We start from the raw sequence: 21,239 nt of genomic DNA on the forward strand, positions 1-21,239 counted from the left end.
AATTTTAAAAGATAGAAAAGTCGTCGACCGATCTCGAGTGATTGGATAGACACAATCGTATCGAATTCTGTGAATAGAAATTCTTCGCTGAAATTTGAGAATTTCAGGAAGAATAAAAGAGCAGGAAAAGAATCTTCTACTCGGAAACCGGTATAATCAACTTTCCTCGGCGTACCACAAACACTTACCCTTTCACAACCGAAGCAGAAGTTCCCTCTAGCGTAATTTTCTTTCCGACGAGGCTTCCTGACCGCTCGAATTCTAAAACATAAAAAAAGCGAGAGAACCAATTAGCCACGGTGAATATCAGTTTCGTTCGTGATTTTATCGAAATTATTGCCTCTCTCCGTCTACCACGAACTAAGTTTCTCCCTGTTCGTACCGATGGCTGTATTAAAAATTCAAAGATACCGTCGGGACGGTATCGGTTAGGACGACCGAGAGAAGGAAAGAGAGAATTGAAAGAGAAATCGAACTTCTAACTCGGTTGCGGCGTCGACGAAAAACTACCCCTGACCTTCGAGCATCTCCAGAGACGATCGTTCCGTTCCTCTTTCATCTCGAAGGATTCTTTGCCTTTCCCTCTCGACAAGAAGTTTCATCCGTCTGCAGCGCTTTCAGCCGCCTTCCCTTCGTAACTGGCAAAGAAATGTATTATATCGACTACCCCCCTCCGGAAATAGCGTGAGAAGTACGAACCCTTCCGGAAGAGTTGCTCTTCTGTTAGGTCTGTTTCGCGTTGGAGTACACGCGTACACGCGCTTGTGAGAGATGTTAGAAAAGCAACGAGAAGCTATGGTTTCTTATTTAATCTTTCAAAGTTCAAACGAACGCCGTCAATCACGTAAAGAGAGTTGCGAAACTTGTTCTTCGTGCTTCGATTTGATCTAGTGGTTCATAGATTTCTAAACCTCCATCTTTTCAAATATTCAAAAATTCGATATTCGTTTCAAACTCTCAAACATTCCAATATATTTCACTTCTTAATTCATAAAAAAGAGGAGCAATTTCAAAGTTAAAATTAAAGTTGAAATTTCGTAATTCTGAAATTTAGAAGATTGCCAAATTCCAAACGTGAAATGAAAATGTCTGTCTGAGAAATCTTTGCGTAAATCCCATCGCATCAATTACGTACACTACCGAACGTGACTGATTATGTCAGATGGAGAATTCGATTTTAATTGGAATTCTATGCCAGAGAATATTTTTCGAGATGGAGGAACGAGAGAAAATATAGTTCTGGATAAAACGGATAAAAAAAGATGAAGAATCATAAAGGCGGGGGCTTCGAAATAAGGAGAGTAGACGATTATCGACAGCTGTCGACGATATCTAGATTCTAAAAGACTCGAGTAGAAATCATCGATCATATATTACGGTGGTAGATACCAGAGGTTCATAAAGTGACCCAGTTTTGCGCAATTGTGTTTCTTTTCTTCTCGGTACGGAATAATAAAATTTTACAACACTGCAAAGTCACATTTGAAGAATATTGTATTGGAAGTCACGAAGAACCATTCCTTCGAATTCCAGAGCAATAAGCAGTGTCTCTTTATTCTTTGCGATGCGTAAGTCTTAACTTAAAGTAAGGAGAAAATTTCGTTCATTTACATTTTACGCGTCATACGTAACAATAAAAAGAACTTTATACAGTAGCTCGCTGAAATCCTTAATTTCACTTTCAATTCAGATTTACGTGTCTATTTTTGTATTCCGATTTCATTAACTTAATAAACAGATCCTATCGTATAAGTTCAAATTTCCAGAAATTATTATACAATGAAAACCATAAATATCTACTGCAATAAATCGTTTAAAATACACTGAACGATATTTGGCGATTTATTCGCAGATTCTTTTACACCAAACAAATATAAATAATACCTATTTGATTCGAAGATGACAAGTATTCATGTTGCAAACCGTCCTGACAAATTTCATCGGATGAAATATGTTTCGAAGAGTATGTCACTGTTGATCGCGATTGAACTGTACAGTTTGTAATTCTACGCGATAAATCTTGCTTCCCATGGTAGACAAATTTTAACAAACACAAATAATCGACTATCCTTTCGCATTAGCGCAAAACATTTCCGTGACAATATAGAATTTTCATTGCCTGTTCGTACAAACGATTGCACGATTTCACTGTAACGATAAATAAAAAAAATAATTTCCTGGAAAATTTCGATACGTCGTTGTTCGTTCGAAATTAAAAAATAAACGACATTTTGCGACAGTTAACTTGATATACTCCTTACGCAGCTTAACAGTCTCACTCGTCAAACGTTCAAATTTCAGAATTTTCAAATCAGAGTTTCGAAATTCGATTTATCTACTTTAGCCATCTTCTAGGAATATTTTTGACGTGTATTTCACTAAATGGATTTCTGAAACTCGATAGAATATCCCGGACTAACGTTCCACCCAAACTGAACGATTCTGACAAATGAAATCTCGGTGCGATTCAATTACGACAACATCTGAGACTTATCAAAATCCAGCGAGTAGGAAGTGGTTCGCTAACGTAGAACGATCCGATAAAAATTAATTAGCCACCATGACCTTACTCGGCGAGGATAATCGCACGTGTTGCACCTTTTTATCGTTCTTATGCACACGATAGGAAACGAGAAACCGTAGCCCCGACGTCGCCGTTGAAACGACGTTCCTTCCACGTTCCATTGTTGCCAATCAAGCAACTTCTTCTAGTCGACAATAATTGAAACGAGCCACACCGACGTCCAATAACGAATTTCAAAACGTGCACGATCGCGTGGTAATGACTACGGGAAAATGGATCTGTCGCAATTGCAATTAACGTTACGTTACGATTAATATCGAGTCAACGAAGCATCCGCGCGTTTTCCACGAAATCGCGTTTAATCGAACCGAACTGGTGAAATATAGACGGTCTCTCTCGTCGATTCCAAGATTCTCGACCATTCTCGTGAAAACTCGTCCGTTCATTTACGATGGTAGATCAACGCTCTCAGAAAAAGCATCCAAATAACAAATACCGTGCACGACACGCGCAATTTTCATCGCGACACACGAAAATACGTGAACGTATTCTTCGCCCTTATTCCAAGAAACAACCGGAACCATCTTTCTAAGGCATTATCCGAAAAACGCACCTAGAAAAGAAACAGGAGAGAAGACACCTCGACTTACGATTACCCAAATCGTCTCTAAACCGTCGTCTTCGAAATGAAGTCAACGTTTCCATCTCGAGCGGAGACGGTTCTCTGGGAAATTTTTCACAGCTCGCTCACGTCTTCCATTAGGTTACTTGGCGGATAGTTCGGTTACGTGAGCTTTTGTGCGCGGCCGCGAATCTCACGGACCCGTCTACAGACACCCTCTATTACGTTTCACCAGGAAATTTCCCTTACAACATCGTACTTCGTTCGCCACGTCGCGTGTAACCGTGCCACTTTTCCTCCGCGTTTTGCCTGAAATTCACCTACCCGCACGCACACCCTTCGTAATTCGCCCGCGAAACTTTCTTGCGTTTCTACAGGCTACATGTAAATAAGCTGACTAGGGCGTGTGCGCGCGGAACACTCCGTGTATAGACGATTATTAAAACAGCCATTATACGCGTGCGTGACATTGTAGCCCGCGTGGAAACGAGAACGCAGATGGAAGACCGTAGCAAACTCGAACGACGCTCTTTCGTTTAATATACATAGCGTTCCGACTTTAATACGCTACAAGCGAAAATAAGAAAATAAGTTTCGTGCAAAGTTATCATCGTACGCTTTGTACTACACCGCGTTGATAATCAGAGCCGCGTTTGCCACTAGGCACAAAGTAGGCACGTGCCTAAGGCCCGCCGAAGAAAGAGACTCGGACAAAGGTATTGGCAAACGCTGTATGAAATAATCAAATCCACTGGCTTTGATTTCGAACTTTAACTAAAGGAATAAATACCAATAATAACGATACTTATCGCGAAACCTTTGTAAAATACAAGACGGGTCTGCTCCGTCATTCGCGGTAAGCGTCTTAAAAAAGAATTACGTTGACGTTGAAACAGCAGTAAACAAAGTATCCATAAATGAAATTGAAAAGCCAATTGTTCGAGTAGAAATGGCTACGTTATTTCATAAGCTGGATGAATTCAAATTTGCTGCAGTAATATATTCGGGGAATGCTTTTAAATAGAATAAATGCTGCTAGCAGATCGTTGCAATCATCCACAGGTTTAATATCTACGATGGTATCGCTATATGGTAGCAACTTTATTAAAAATATCCGTAACAATTTCAAGGAGATTGAAAATCAAGCTGAAAATATCATTCCAATTAAATATAAAAAGAGCGCCGACTAACAAAACAAATATTTATCGATGACGAGAACGTACACTTAGGAGGCGAAGCTTTTAGAGCGAACATATGTTATATGGTTTTTAATAAAATAGTTACTCATTTATGCAGAAGAGGTGCCACGTAAAGGTACAAACAATAAATTTAAATTTATATACTTGCATATATATTAAAAACTTGTATCGAGTGAATTTATATCAAAGACGTAAGTATTGATGAATTCAAAGTGGAGTCCTGGCTTCTGACAGATTGAATTTTACAATCGAAAAGAAAATGTTTCGCGTTAAATTCCGACTACCGTCCGATATAACATCAACCCCTCAATACCATCCCATCATGTAGCCATCTCATAACGCTTCGTTGAATTAAAAAACGAACCAAAAATATACAACGTTGGAAGGAATTCGCGTTCGCGAACAATTCGACGAATCGATAAGTCGAGGCTAACCAGGCGACTATGAAAAGATTTTATTCGCGAGCCTCGGCCTTTCAACTAGATGGACTTCGTTGGGCGAATTTATCGAGCAGGCCGTTCTTTTATGATGCATGAGATTTCCTCCATCTATGGATAATGGAATGGGAAATAAAGTGCGAACAATTCCGTCACTCCCTGTTCGCTTCGAGTCGCGACGTTCTCGCGCGAGCAAGTATGCACGCGCGCCAGCTCGCACGCTCACGCAATCGTACATTGTTTGTGTGGCAAGTGCAGACGCGGGAAAATGCAAATCGGCGCATGAAACTGCGGGACAATCGGTTTAAAATTATACGATATAGGAAGCTGTAGCGCAGTTGAATCGTTTTAGGAGAGAACGCGTGTCAGGCGTGATATTTTCCCTTGTTTTCTTTTTAGGAAAATGGAACGTGAAAGCTGGATGACGGAGCACGTGAAACTTTTGAAAGATTTTGGACGATCGTAAAACGATAGCGTGATATAAAATAAAATGGCGTTTTGGCAGAGGGAAGATATACCTGCGTTTTGTATCACCTCGATTGATATTTTTGGAAAAATAATACTTAAAAATTGAACCATTGAAGTTTTGGACAAATCGGTGCTACATCGTGCAGTGTAAGATAAAATGAAAGTTTGCCTCGTCTTCGTTGATTTTTGGCGTTAATTTTTCGAATGATTGAACTCCGATCCGACTCAATTTCAATTCAATTAGATCGCAATGTTATTCTATTCTCTTCGTCTGTAGTTAATTGGTGAAATTAATATCGCGATACCAATATCCTACTGGTTACATATTGCTCGATTGCAAAATAATAAATACTCGAAGTAGTCAACAAAATGTAATTTCTCGCAATTAAGATGATACCTGGTTGGATGATATTGTGCGCAGACGCAATATAAAACCGCAGTTTCTCCAAAAGGTGAGCAAAAAGATCACGTATTAATCACTTCCAAGTGATTTTCTTCCCATAATAATCTTACGAAAGTAGTCAATTAAAAGTAATTAATTAAAAAGTGGGAGTTACTGCTTCCTTTATCGATTGTAATTAATTTCAAACCGTAAATGTGCACGCGATCCTAGTAAATGTGCACATCGGAATCCTTAATTTTCTCGGAGCCTGACAAGCCGCCTGCGCCGCTACGAAATCAATTAAGTGGTAATCTACCGGCACATCAAATAAATTTAATCACTGTCGGGCGTCGACAGAATCCCGGAATTTCATTCGTCAGTGTCGCAAAGTCAACTTTGCCACGGTTACGACGAAATATCGTCATAAACGAGCATCGATAACGAGCACAATTAATTAGCGCGATTTTTCGTCTCTTACAGTCATCGAGTAAACTCGAAACCTACATTAATCTGTTGCAAATACGAGGCTGTATACCATTTTTTTCTTTCTCTTTTCTTTTTTTTTTTTATTAATTTCTCATCGCGATATAAAAGTTTCTGATTCAAAGATGAGCCGGTTAAAGGGAAAGAATTTCCATCGATTAATGACTCAATTAGGATGACCAGGTACAGGCGAAACGATTCGTTACTGGTTAAATTACACAGGTGTCCGATCGGTAGTGGCAAGTTAGAGATAAGAAAATCGCGTGAAGAGGCAAATTGGAGGATCAGCCAGGCGAACATAATACGCGCAATTCGCATAATGCACACGTATCGGTAATAAGAAGTGGTCTTGGCAATTAGTGTCGAATAATTAAAGGGTCGTTAATCCCTTTACGGGCGGCTACACTAAAATACCTCGAGCCAGGGAGAGGTAGAAGAGGAAAGCAAGTCCAGAAATCTTGGAAGGCTGGTCGAGGCTTGGCTCGAAATTGTAGAAACTATCGATCGTTTCGGGAGCTACGTCTTAATTCTTGCCAGCGTTTCTACGCGGAATGCAATAATCGTACGTTAAACGTGACACGGCTCGCCATATAATTAATGTCATGTGAGAGGCGAGTGTCGCGTTACAATGCATTCGCAATGTCGTTGAAGCACCGTAATTACCGTGAGTTTGTCTTGCCTCCCCTGACAACAAGCCCTGACAAAGAAATATAGCAAAAACGTTATACTTTTTCGAGAGAATGGGGGAGGCAGAGGGTTTGCAGCGTGGTTTGTTTCGAGTTCTGCGACTTGTTTTTTCACTGCGACAAATGGTCGTGGAAAGAGAGGTAGCTAAGTGAGATACATAACAGTAATAACATTTGCTAATATTGGTTAAGTGAAATATATCGCGTAGTAATGATATTTGGTTGCATTATACTTATATCATATAACGTGCATATTTTTCTAAATTGAGCAGTAGCTACGGTAGACGTGTACCTTTGGGAATTAATAATTTTATAGAGTTTCTACATTTATACTACATGTTGTGCCATTGTGAAGCTGTTACTTCTCTTTCTTAAATTTTCCTGTCTAGCCATACTGTTCGTTATTTCATAATATTCCCATTGCTCGTAATATTTCGAAATAATCGAACCTATGAAATAAAAAAAGACAAAGATTTCAGAGACAACGAAGACTAACCTGCAGTCGGGTCTCTCTGGTACTTACCACGCGGTACAATTCCTTGGATCGATATTAAAAGCCGCGTGGCGCTAAATATCACGAGACAAAGGCATGCAAATGTTCGCGAGGATAACAAGTGCGGGAGGAACGTGGGGGACTGGGTTCGATGCGCGAGAAAGCGCGAACGCAACCGGTGCTTTTATTTTCGTAAATTATTTTAACCGTGTGTGTGCAGCATGCGCGAGCCTACGTTTTACAAACAGCAAAAAGTGAACGAGAACAAAAGAAGCACAGAGGAAGAAGAGGACCGAGGAAAAAAAAGGGACTCGTGCACTCGTTACCGCTGGACGAACATATGAAAAATGCATGACGCCGGAAGGATCGTTATGCTAATTCGTTCGACGCCGCGGCAGTTTCGTGTACAAACTTGCTAGCCACGTCTACACACACGCGTGCAACACCATCGATCGTAATTAAACCTGTCCATCAGATTTCCATCGGGCGGCTGCTCGATTTCCACTTTCATCGTGTGTCACTTCACCGCTGTCACGGTGTCAGAAAAGGGGTTTCGCTAAGTTAGCTCCAAGGGTAGCTTCTAATAATAACGATATTCGATGTATGCCGAGGGTAGAACTCAACGGTGAAATGGGGAGTTTTGTTGAAATTGTTTTCATTAATATCTCTGGGTTGATGTTTCTTAGAATTTTGTGAATTTTGATGCGTCTCGGTGATGTGATAGCGAGTGACGGTTTCAATTAACCAGTAGAAATATAACGAGGGAAAATACTTTTGAGCTATAACGATCTTTACGTTATTATCTAAAGTTCTGAAAAATGTTCAATAATATTGTTCAAAAAATTGAACATCGATGTAATAGCCGAAGGTTAACTTAACCTGAACGTTTCCTTCCAGAAAGGTAATAAACTTGACCAGGATTTTTCAATCCTACTTTCCTAAAGACTAGAACAGATGATAATGAATCGGTATAAGAGTAAATTGAGCGTACCGCGTGCATTTTTAATTACATTCCTCGATGATGAATCTTGATGAATGTATAAATTACTGGAATGCATGAGCGCGCAAGCATGCTTTAAGATGCTTTAACACTATATGATTCTGTAATCACTATTAAAGCACTCCTTTTATTTTTATATCTTAATTATGCTCCTAGCTGCGGATATTTAATATTCTTCTGTGAAACGAAAGATCTCCACTTTGTTACCACATTCGTTATACAAAAACATTTAACAATAGTACTTGGTTTGCGTGGCTAATGACGTTTGATCTTTCTACCAAATTCTCTGTGATTGACGCCGTAACTATTATATATTTACGGTATATTTGATGAAGTACGTATATAGATAATCGAACATGATTCCGGTTCGACTAGATTCGCGATTTTCTTACACGTATCTACTCAAAGATATATTTCAATCAGAAAACACGTCGCGTTCCGACATTCCACCAAAAATACGAATAGCACTTTGTTTGTATCCACTCATACGCGAAGCACAAAACCGAGCTACTTATACCGTGATTCGACAAATCTGCCCTCAGTATCTGTAATCCACAGTGCGTTTAATATTCATACATTCAAACGAAGATACCTAGCCATCATTACCCGACGATTACTATATCCCTGGAAATTTCACCGGCGTTAAAATTCGACCGAATGCGTTCTGATTCAACCGAAATATTAACAACGTTGATAGGGGACATTTTACAACTACGGTTCAATTAAAGATAAAGCGCTAATTGATGAAATTTGTCTAACCAACATACGCGCATGGTCTATGTATAGAGCTCACTAAAATTATCAAAAGTTTAAAAATTCAATATCAAGCGAGGAACATACGAGAAATTAAGAATGCAATTATTTTTAAACTATAGATCTTTCGACCTATTTATTCAATATATCGTAACACGTTATTCTATTTTAGACCTCTAATGAATAAACTAATTGTTTCAAGCATCGCAGATAATCTATACGATGTTCCAATGCGGATTAAACATTTAAAGAGCCGAATATAAATTTGCCGAACTACGGTATACAGGATGTTGCGGTTCAGAAACGTTATATAAACTGCAATAAAACCGTGCAACTAATCCACGCAGATCTAATGTACTTTCCTTTTACCATATTGTCCTTTTGCGCGTTCGAACAATAGTAAGATTGGAAAATGAAAATTCGACCGCAGCAGAATTAACAAGTAGCTTAACCATGAGCAAGCGATGTTCTTGCGATTGTGGAACTCTATCCATCCCGATGCATACGGAAATTGGGTCGAAGCGGAAGCCAAACGTCGACCACGGCGCGGAGGTCAACGAGAGAAAGTTAGTAGAATCGGTGTGTGCTTTGGTCGAGTCGGTAGAATGGATACGGTTGCCGGGAAAATCTGTGAAAATCAGGTAAACGGAGACGGATAATAACTGTTGAACCATCGAATCCAGCGGAACTGTTCTCCAGAATAATAAACGAGCCGAAATTTCCGAGGGAATCATCCAGAATCCGTCCGACGAACGTACATAACTTCTAGTTTTAGTAAGGCGATTTTCTAGCAGCTCCCTCAACACGAACCCAGCCCCGAACGATCCTCGCATCTCCGATAATTGTACGAACTGTGTTAAGCGGCAGATGGTAAGTCGGATTATCGGGGAAAACTTTATGCATCCCTACGTACGGGGAAGAAATATTCATACGTTCGTGACGAGGGTTTCGCCGGAAGAAGGTGAAGATCGTAACGTTAATCCGACGACGCGGCCGTGAGATCCTTTGTTAGTGTTTATCGAAATTATGAGGAGCCCAGTGATTTTGCGTTGGAAAATGAATGTAAAGCGGTATAAATAAACTATTTTGTTGCTCGTTACTACCGTAAAAAGTTCGTTGAATAACGTCGTGTTAGCTTCGAATAAAATGATAATATTATGCAAGAGAGTAAAATGAAAGAAAAGTGTTTCGGAAGTTTCGCCAGACCAGAAGGTTCGCCAGTCCATCGAGAAAGGTTACGTACGAGATGATAGAAAATGAAAGAAATAAATGGCAGATAGCTTAGAATATGACTGGAATGTAAAATAAATAAGAAACGACCAAGAAATATCTTAAACAACGAATAAAATAACACGGATGAACGCCAATAGACGAAATTATTCGAATATAATTTTTCTAGTTTCTGATATGCGAAGGGATCCAGCACTGCGGATGACAGGAATGAAAGGGCAAAGTTTGCGGGTCTGAAGCAATATAGAAAATCAGGATGGATTATCCGACAAGAAGACGACGCTGCTTTTCCGTGTGCTCAGCAAAGAAACGCGGGAAATATGCGGGGGATGCGAAAAGTTGTGGTACGATAGGAAGGAGGAGAGGAGAAAGCTGGTCGGCTCTTGTAAGCACGAAGAAGAATCGATGTTCGCCAACAAAGTGGTAATGCCGGGCCATCTGCTATTCGCCGGATATCAGCAGCCAACCAGTCGAGCAGAAGGAAATCGCAAAAGGAAAGTGGAAGAACAAATTCTAATGAATTTTTACGTTCCCTATTCGTCGTTTACTTAACGCTCTTAGAAAAGACAGGTTTGAAATTTTAATAGAAGCGAAAAGATTTCTAATAGATTTATGTAAAATAGGATATGTTACAAGACTAATATTTAATCTAATATTCGGAATACTTTAATTATTTCTAAGACATACGTAGTACCTTTCAAGTTTCTTACAACCAGTGTTACAGATTATATCGATAAAAATATGTAATTTCCAAATCTTAATAGGAAGTTACAATTGTTTATAAAAGCTGTGATATCGTGACGATTTTAGATATTGTTTCCGAAAGTCGAAAAACGAAATATTATCGGATAAGGAAACTCCGATGCTGTTGTTCCATTCTAAACGCGGTAGGATCAACGATTTTACAGTTAACAGGCTATGCTGTAACGTTAACAACATTTGATCTCGTCACGGATAATTCCCTCGTTATCGGTGTATCAAGCATTGTGCGTTTCGCTCTCTTCCTCCCACTCATCGCGGGGATCGCTCTGTTACTAGAAATTCGAATATTAATGTGGACAAACGGGCAGCAGATTCGCGCTGAGCGTGAATCCAACTCCCCTTCTAATTCCAAAGCTTAATCCAATCTGCATGCAATTGTCAACGAGGCCGCACTACCGTCGAGCTGCTTGATTTTAATTAAACCCAATGCAGATTAAATCTAGGCAGTAAACACGCCACCGGCTCGGAGACAGATTAGAAACTCACCCTGCTCGCATAAATTAATAACGATCGGTGTCGATGCCTGTTCAACTTGAACTGTATCGAGCGATTAACCCATCAAAAGGGTAACAAAGGATCCCATACCGTTGAATTTACTTGAAATCTTTGTTTGCTGGTGGTGATTTGATTAAAAATCCTCATTGGTCATTTAAGTCAAATTTTATGGAAATATCGTGGATGACAGGTAATAAATCTAAATGACGAATAATTTCACGAGACGAAAGTACGCATAATATGCAGAGATATATAAAATATCCAAAATACGGCACGATGTAATATTTAATAGACAAAACGATTCTCTGCCTAAGTTTTATTTTATTAATCACATTCGTAAAGATATAAATTTGTGTAAATGTCCGCGATTCAACGACGATTATATGGTATATAATTACAATGGAATAACCGACTGTACGAAAATGCAAATTACAATCCAAGCGTTTTATCCCCCGCGCAGAGGAATACTACAAATAACTGGAACAACGAAACAACCGCTCGACCAAGTAAACTGAAAGCGCTGTCCTGAAAAATAATCCACAAAATAATCCACGAAAACTACTCTTGGTAAGGAATGCTGCTTTTAACAAATGCGGTGATACCTTTGATTCGTTATGGGTCGCCGAATCCTACGATAATCGAGTAAAGCTGAACGATCCGCCGAGCGTAGCACGAATACCGTACATTTGCATCAATTGTTCCAACAGTAAGGGCAACCGCGAGGCAAACGCAAACTTCAAGTATAAGCCGTATAGTTGGCGAAGTTTGAAGTTCCCCCCAGGGAGGTAAACTAATTAAGAAGGATTCGAGATAATTAATTCGTATGCCGGACGTTTGTTTCTGCTTCAAGAATACCGCTAATATTACGCGCGGCGATCAGACGCCCTTCGCGGATTAAGCAGCCGTCTACCAGGCGACACGACGAGAGTTCCAACGAGAATATTTCGACCGTACGGTATCCGGTTCCGGTCTCCAAATGAAACTTGCAACGATTAAACCACCTCCGAAGAGTAACTTAAAACTGGACACGTTCCAGTCCACGGACTGTAGCTGCGGAAGTAAACTGGTGAATCGTCTTCGGCGAAACGTGACCCCATTATAGTCAACGACGAAGTCGTCAACGATGCATTAAACGACCCAGGTAAGATCCCTGGATTCGAAGACGTAAATAGAACAGTGAGATGGTTAGAGGATTCTGATTCTAGCGATTGTGGCATGAAACGTCGGTACATAGTGTTATAACCGTAATTATGCGTTAGGTGATTGAGAAGAGGTCTTAGGGTAGTAGGATAGGTAGTGACTATTTCCATTCTCACTGTGAATGTAGTAACCGATGGGGAGATATATCGTTGCTCGAAGAAATCTCGAGTATAATAATTCTGATACAAATTTGCGAATAAACTACAAACAATTTTGGCAAGAACGTCACGAATGATCGCAAAATTGTCGAGCCAAAATTATATAATTTAAGGAAACAGCTAAGTAACTGTTTCCGTTTCTATCATGACGGACAATGAACATTGTTGGAAAATTAATTTTCAAGCGTTGCATGTCGATTGTAACGAGAGTTTACGATGTACGAAGCAACAACAAGTTTGTAGATCTTTTCAAAGAAGATAATAATATAGCGGAGGGAGAGCACGAGTTTAAAAGCACGAGTTTGAACGCACGAGTACTATGTAGTTTGTGTTGTGATATCACCTATAATGTGCTTTTTAAACTACATCAAGGGAAACGAAGATTACATCTATATCGCCATTTGAAAATATGAGGTTATCTGACTTATTGTTACTTTCTGCGAAAGAGCACAAAGATTAATTCCGTAATAGTGTTCACGTTGAAAACAACTTATTAATATTCCTTACAGCTTGGAAACTTACAGCTTTCCTGTAAATACTTTTGGCTTAAAAATATTAACAAGCAGTAAGCTGCACTTAATTACTAGTTTATATGCTTGACATTCTCCATTATCAGAAAATAATTTATTTTTTCAAAAATTTCTTTCAATTATAACTTTAAACTTATAAAACACTTCCCATCGTAAACTTTAATTAATTTTTCAATTTATACGTAGCCTGTCGTTCCACTATGCCTCTAGAAATTGCTTCTAAATGTTTTTAAAGAAACTCTTTTCCATAATATACGACGGAAAATGCATATTACAAAATTTAAGTTGCATAATAAATATTCCTTTGAAAGTTGTTAATTAATATTCGAGTCGACTGTATATCGCCAGCTGGTCTTACAACTTTTTTATCCTATTTCTTACACTTTCCTCGACGTGTTGCCTTAAATTTGTTACCGTATAAACACGCACTTTTTTAATTTGCATTCGTAACACGCACTGATATCATCGATTATGAATATGTATCCCCTGGATAAGCAGAACGGTTCTGTTCATTTTAATTAATGAATGAAGTTTCCTTTTGCTTTTATCCGTCGTAACAATTTGTTCCTTATCGTTATCGGATATCATTAGAAAAAATCCAATCTATTTTTTATTTTTCCTGTCATACGCTGCTTATACGCTTACGATCATGTGCCTGGAGTATGTCAGGGAAAACGTATACGCTTTAACGAAGGCTATTATCAATAGCGAGCTTTATACTACGACAGAAGTAGTTCCGAAGATAAAAATTCATAAGCTTACGGCCTGTTTCCAAGGAAGTGAACAGAAACAGCAAAATTCAAAGTCCCGTACTTTCTAAATCAATTCGAAGCCAACAAACTCGTAACGTAGCGAGCCCCTAATTTCACGTGCATTACATATTTCATTCTAAAAAAAAAATTCCCGGCATTGACGTCAAGAGATGATCGATTCACCGCAGAATGACCTAATACTATAGCTTCCTCATCGACGCTACAATTATTGTAATATTCCTATTCCAAACTGCTGTACGGCGAGAAACATATGCAATTAACACAAAATTCAATGTAAATTTTTATTAAAGTCTTGATTAATTGTTAAAAATATAAAAAGAGATAAAAATCAATTTTAATTAATTTCTGCACCAATGTTAAAACGTTACCAATATTAAAATTGGCTTTCGTGTCCGGAAGAGATGCTCCGAGCCTATTAAAATTAACCAATTTCGGACGAAATTTCCCTCGTCCCAGAAATAACGAAAAATTCCCATCAAGAAAAAACTGCCAAATTTTTCCTAACAAGCATGCACAATGGACCCCTGTCCGTTCAACTATACCGTATCCTTATCGTCCGAAAGCGGCTGCCTCGTAATTGCTAGGACTGTAAGTAGCTAATAGTATTAGCACGCCAGGTTTCCCTGGTCCCGGCAACAATTAAGCTGAAAGGCACGTCGAGTCTTTCAGCAAGATGAGTAGATTAGCTTGTTAGTTTAGTTGCCGCGTTATACGCGATACACCCCCCCCCCTTGCCAATGTTTTCGCGGATGTACCACGTTTCCGTGTTTTCACCGCGAGTTTCGCGTACCTCCGACTTCAACAAAAATAAAGGGAGGAATAGACTCGACCATCGCGTCGAAGACAGTGTTGTTACGCGCGAATAATCAGCGTGGACGAAGACAATGCGAATCGAGCGACGTGAACTCTGCAGGAACGCGGTCATTAAAGCGATCTCAGAAGCGGAGAACTGTCGTCATGTTGACCACGGCTCTCGTACTCGCGTTCGAAACGTGTAAATAACGCGAAGTTTCTCCGTACACGTCTCTTTCGGTTTCACTCGTGCAAATACGCTTTATGTAAATTAAACGATGCCATTTAAACGTGTTTAAAATGCCTCGGATTTTATATATCCTTGATTAAGACTCGTGTGATTTGCTTCGTAGCTTCGACATTAGAGAAATCATTTTTTACCGATTTTTTGGACGAATTATTTTTTTCGCGGCTTGTAAATTTATTGACAAATTATTTAAAATTTGTTCGTTGGATGATTCGTAGAAATTCGACCGAATTCGATAAATATCTGCGGAAAATTTGTTCAAGGATAGATGGTATTATCCGAAAGTCTGGCGTCATTCGATGCAGCCAGCATAATGACGCACGAAACGCTGGAAAAAGAAAGGCTGGAAATCGACCTCCGAATGACGATAACGACTGGCGGAATAGGAAGTTCCTACTCAGACATTAATAACCAGCGGAATCTCTTTTTCTCCAGGCAACGATCGTTCTCACTCGTGGTCGTTTTTTAAAAAGTTTATCGTTATTGCGACCAACGAATTGCCTGTATTATCTACATGGCTACGATTAGTAGATAGAAGTATCCTACTCGTGAAATATTCAGAAAAATTGACGAATTAAAAGTGTACTTGCACGTTGTGTAAAAATACGATGTACAGATTTTATTTAGAGAAAGGTGAATCAATTAAGCAAGTTAAAATCCACCTTTTTCTTTTATTCGAAATTTTATCTTCCCTATTTAAAACACTTCCTACCAGTATTAAAGAATGTACGCATCTATTATGATTTCTAATTGTTGCTTTAGCAACTGCAATCAGTTTCAAAGCGTGACTCGAAAAGTGAAAAATCTAGTCATTTGCTGGTAATCTTCGTGCTTCCTTAAACATTATTAAATGCTTCCTGTTTTTTTATTCGTACAAATTTCCTCGATAAAAGGACGGAAGTAACATAGCGCGAATGATCGCTATCGTAATCTTTCCTTGCTTAAACTGAGAAAATTTCAAAGATAGCAATCAAGAAATTATCATAAAATTTATAAATTCGAAGAAGGAAATTTGCAACGATAAAGAGTAGCAAACGTAGCTTGAAATAACGTGGAAAGAGGGAAACGTAAAGGACGAAACCGCCCACACCGTCAAAACCCTTTAAGCGAATGCAGCACGATGTCGAAATAATCATAAGAGAGCCGAGTTTCTCGCAATGTCCGGATATTTCACCTACCATTTGCCCCGTAAAAATCATCATATTTCCAGGCGTACTCGCGCTGTCGCGAATCATGAGGTGGCGAGGAAGAATAAAAAGAAAAAAAGAAGAAAAGGAATCCCTGGAACGGAAACTTCATCGTTTCGTCGAGCTTTTCGCTCGGCCTGGAAAACGAGCGAACCATCGAAGAAGGGAATAGCGGGAATTAGAGCGAACGAAAGAAAAGGGGCCGATGGAATTCATTTATTTTACGTCCCGAGACCTTCCGAACGCTTTAATGCTTTCTCTAAACAAACTTCCTCGCTTTTGAAGCGGCTCTGTTACCTATTTAAACACACCATTCGCCGTTTTGCACGGGGAACGTTCTTGTAATTAAAACGATCTTCCGATACGTGGAACGGCAAGACTTTGCTCCAAATGTACTTTGTTCGTACAAGCTCGCGTTGAGTTGGCTATTTGTGCCGGGAACCACGACTTCCTGTTTATTCCTGTTGAATAAGAAAATTAGCTATTTTCTCTCGTCGCTCGAGATCCAGGTAGCTCGGTATGAAACTTTAAAAATCTATCGTTTCACCCGCAATATCTGGCGTCCCGCGTAAAATACTACCTATCAATCTAAAACGCAATCACCAGCGCAGGTTACATCACTTTGAAATAGACGGAAGAAAAAACGAGACATAAAGAGAAAGTGGCAAATTCAACAATAAAAATTGAAAAGCGAAAAAGTCGAAATGTACTCTGACAAACCGAATATCAAAAATTCCAGAGGTAAAAAATACCCGTGCCAAGGTGTGGATCGCGAAAAAGCTTTACCTGGCCAACACAATTCGAAACGAGAGCGATCTGTCACCCATCTTTGACAAATTTTATCATCGATACCGTGATCCATGCGCGTCGAACTTTATAGACAGCAACGATGCTTGAAAAATTTTCGTGGAACAGTTCCGAGAGAGAGAGAGGGAGAGAGAGAGGGAGAGAGAGAGAGAGAGAGAGAGAGCAGAAAAGAGCCGCCGTGCCTCCTGCTGGCCAAGCTGAGGCAATCGAGGTGTCTAAACAAACTTCAGAAGACGTCGTCTCCGACTCTATTTTAAGCTGGCCGAGAGTGCACAAGGGGAGATCGTGGCTGTGCCAATATTTGCCACGGACTAAAATGACATATCGTTGTTGTCGGAACGCGCCATTAAACATTACAGCTGCAGACTTTCACGGTGTCGCGCGACAAGGTGCATTGTAACGCAAATAATGTGTCGGTGCGGTATCATAGAAATCATCGTTGAAATGGCTGTCCATTTCGACCTGGTAAAAAGGGGTGAGAGCACCAGGGCTAACGTGGTCGTGGCGTTACATGGTCAACATGACTGTTAACCGTAACAGGACGAACAATCGACGTAATAGCACGAACCACTTCATCATGGAAAACACAATCCCCTGCGTAATTTCATTGGACGTATCTCTTCGTCGCGTGTCTTATTACCGTTTATCGGATTATGATATTTTCATGGAATATATATCGGTTGTATCGCGACACAGTTATTACTTGTTCGATAAAATAAGAATGATGATGGTATTAACGCATTATGAATGGATGGTTGAATGATCGATCAAGAGCGATTATGATTCAGTAATAAATGGTAATACGCAGGATTGGTCGTAATACAACCGAGCAAGGAATGATTCTACACGAGTTATCTGTCTTAACTTTCCAAGTCGTTTATACGTAAAAAATAACGAAAGATGATTAAGTCAGATATTTATTAAGTAATACGAGAAAGTAGTAAGACAAAGGAACATGTTTTTCTTGACACAATGAGCGAAATTTGACGAGGAAGGTAAGGTATTTTAATGTACAACTATGTACTCTACACGCGTGTACCTTGCCTCGTATGATTGTGATGTAGAACTGTAGGATAGAGTCGCTTAAATGCAGAATTATTATTACGTCCCATTCGTGAAAACCAAACTTTGATATACGATTATGTTATTTCATCCATGTGAAAGGATTACAATTTCATTTGATAACTGAATTTTAATCACACTCTCGTGATTCAATGGAGATCCTTCAACATGCTGCGCCACGTTAATACGTCAATTATAAAATATTATCGCGAACGATCAAATTTTGAATTACAACGTTCGAACTAATGCATCGTTGAAAGCCTTTCGACGAGCAACAACGAATGTAACTTGCCTGACAATTTTGTTACCATTTATTTCCCACAATCTGTTACTCAAGAAAGAGTTGATCGATATACGTGTGAATACGCTTAGACATATCCGACGCTGCTGGAAGACAGTAAATTCTTTTCAAATAATCTGTGAAAAATTTCAAAAACATATCTCATCTCCGACATGTCAGTATCGAAATAACATCTCTTTCAAAGGAGCAAGATGATTCGAAGAAAAATAGAAATATCCTTCGACTTTTTTTAATATCATCGTATAATCGCTTTCAAAGTAAAAAATAGAGAGCTTCCTCTTGATTCAAAGAATCATCCAGTGATAAATTTGACAAGCATCGTTATTCAACATTGCCTTTGACTGTGCAACCAGCGCATACATATAGTTGCCCTGATGCAGGATTAATTTCATTTAACCCTCTACTTCACTCTCTACGCTCTAGCAATTTGATTGCCCTTCCGGTCGCTAGCACTCAAGCATCGTGCATCCATGCTATTAATGCGTCGACATTACAAAGCCATCGATAACAATGACTGTTCGCTTTTGCTAGTCACCGTGTTGTAAATTTCATTCACCGTGATTAAATTCGATGAAACACGCAAGAAACCTCGTACGTTCTCTCCTGAAAATTGTAAAAGCAATTGGTTAGTCGAACTGAGCAATTTTCTTGTATAGACACAGTCTCATTTGCGTTAATTGTAACAACTCTTTTACCATACGTATTACCCACTATAAATTCATAGACTAGACTTCATAAAATTCATTAATCCTTAATTTTTAACGATAAAACATCTGAGCCATATTATAGTTGGATTACGCGTAATAACGAATGCAGGATTAAGTAATTTTCGTAATGAACGTCGTAAATAGTTATCTACGAATAAAACGATGCATCTCGATCTCGATTAAAGAGAAAAATGAACGGCCGGATGAAGATAGCCTAATCGACGCTTCAATTGCAACCTTATCAATTTGATTGGCCGTATAACGGCTCTATCTACCTAACGAGAACCGCTCCCGCGCCATTATTCGTTCCGGCATTATCGATTCATTACCTCTTGAACGCGTAACTCGACGTCCTTTGTTGCGGCCCGCTGAAAATCCACCAACTATAGTTTACTTTCCCAAAATTCGCACCTCTCGCACGAAATAGAACGATGAAAGGTAACGGGAAACCGGTGGTTCTCGCGTTTTGTTGTTCGACCTCGTAACTTGCAAAATTTAACATTACACGCTTGGAATTTCTGCAAACGTCGTTAATTTCGTTTTACGCGATATTTTCGGAAAAACCATTTCAAACTTTTAATCATCTCTGCCCAGAAATATAATTTAAATATAAGTTTCCATTAATATTCGGTACACTTTGATAAATTGCAAACGCCAATAATTTCTATACTTTCGGATATCGTTACAGTTTACGAGACACTTTACAATCGACGTCGACTAATCTGAATATAATAGCAACTGATAATATCACAAACCAAGGAAGCGATTTCATAGAAAAACTGGTCGGAAGTCGACAGTGGCCAATTCCCTGTTGACGTGAAATCGCGTTGACCGTCAAATTGAAACTTCGTTAGCTGATTTATCGTTGGAGAAAGAAACGACGACAGAAAATTAATTAGGAGTTCGTCGCGATCGCGAAAAATAAGCTACTGGAACAACGATCCTAAGGAGAAATTTCAAACTTTTGCGAGACGTTCGCACAGTTGAACCGGGTATGTGTACGATGTGCACGCACAGCGTAGCCTATGACGATGAAAAAATAAAAGAGGAAGGATAAAACAGCGCCATGGTGCAGAAGAAAATAACGGAAGAAGCAAAGACCGGTTGGACGAGGACGAAGCTCGTTCATAGTCTCTTAAAAAGCTGAAACACGATTTTATTCCATCATCCTTCGGTTTCTCTACACGTTTAGGCGTTTTGTCTGTGTTTAAAAGCGATTGGAAATGACGATCAATATTTTATAACGTAGTTGGAAGAAAGACGGAAATGAACGTTTTCGATGAGAAACTACTGGGAAGATGATCACTGTGCTGCATAAAGCGTTACATAATTTATGTTTACGGCATTTCCTGTACCATCGAAAGTCTTATAGAAATTCTAACTAAACTCATAAATTTTAAGAATTTCTTCGAGCTAATATAATATCGTTGATGACTACTTTTCATATAGTTCGCGCGTAAATAAAATTGTTCTTGATTTATCTTTCATATTTTTAGTCTTTGACGACAAACCTTTCAGGCGGTCGATCTAAAATCACCTGTATAGAGGTTGTCTAAAAATAATTTCTGATACAGTTCCAACTAAAACGAACCAAAGCACCTGCGTCTAATCTTCCGAGTTCTTTGCTCGAATAATAAATAAACCTACATAGACCAAAGTCAACGGACTCTATATATTCGATTGCGACATTGAATCGTAAGTGCTCGAGTACTAATTATTTGTTTCGAAACGATAAATGAACCTCTCGGGCGATCATTGGACGCAAAAAGGCCAACAAATTCTTCCTGCAAATCTTCCTACTCGCATTCATCGAGCCATAATTCCGTGGTTCAACGGAAGCACAATTCAGCGTTTTTCTATTCGAGAGAGGCGAACAAAATGCAGCGAGCTGCTTGAGCTTTCAAAATTCCCGGACAACGACGTTCATCGTCGACAGGTATC

General features: G+C 39.3%; 1 protein-coding gene across 4 annotated transcripts in view; it reads right to left on the reverse strand.

Annotated features, from left to right (window-relative positions):
* Positions 1–21,239, reverse strand: part of LOC126872425 (putative polypeptide N-acetylgalactosaminyltransferase 9) — a 292,111-nt gene that overhangs the window by 214,282 nt on the left and 56,590 nt on the right. For all 4 annotated transcript variants that reach the window (XM_050632373.1, XM_050632370.1, XM_050632369.1 and 1 more), the window contains one exon: positions 189–261. The gene's annotated coding sequence lies outside the window, so the exon portion shown is untranslated. The remainder of the gene's footprint in view (positions 1–188; positions 262–21,239) is intronic.

Source organism: Bombus huntii, chromosome 13, assembly GCF_024542735.1.
Source record: "Bombus huntii isolate Logan2020A chromosome 13, iyBomHunt1.1, whole genome shotgun sequence".
NCBI classification, from domain to species: domain Eukaryota; kingdom Metazoa; phylum Arthropoda; class Insecta; order Hymenoptera; family Apidae; genus Bombus; species Bombus huntii.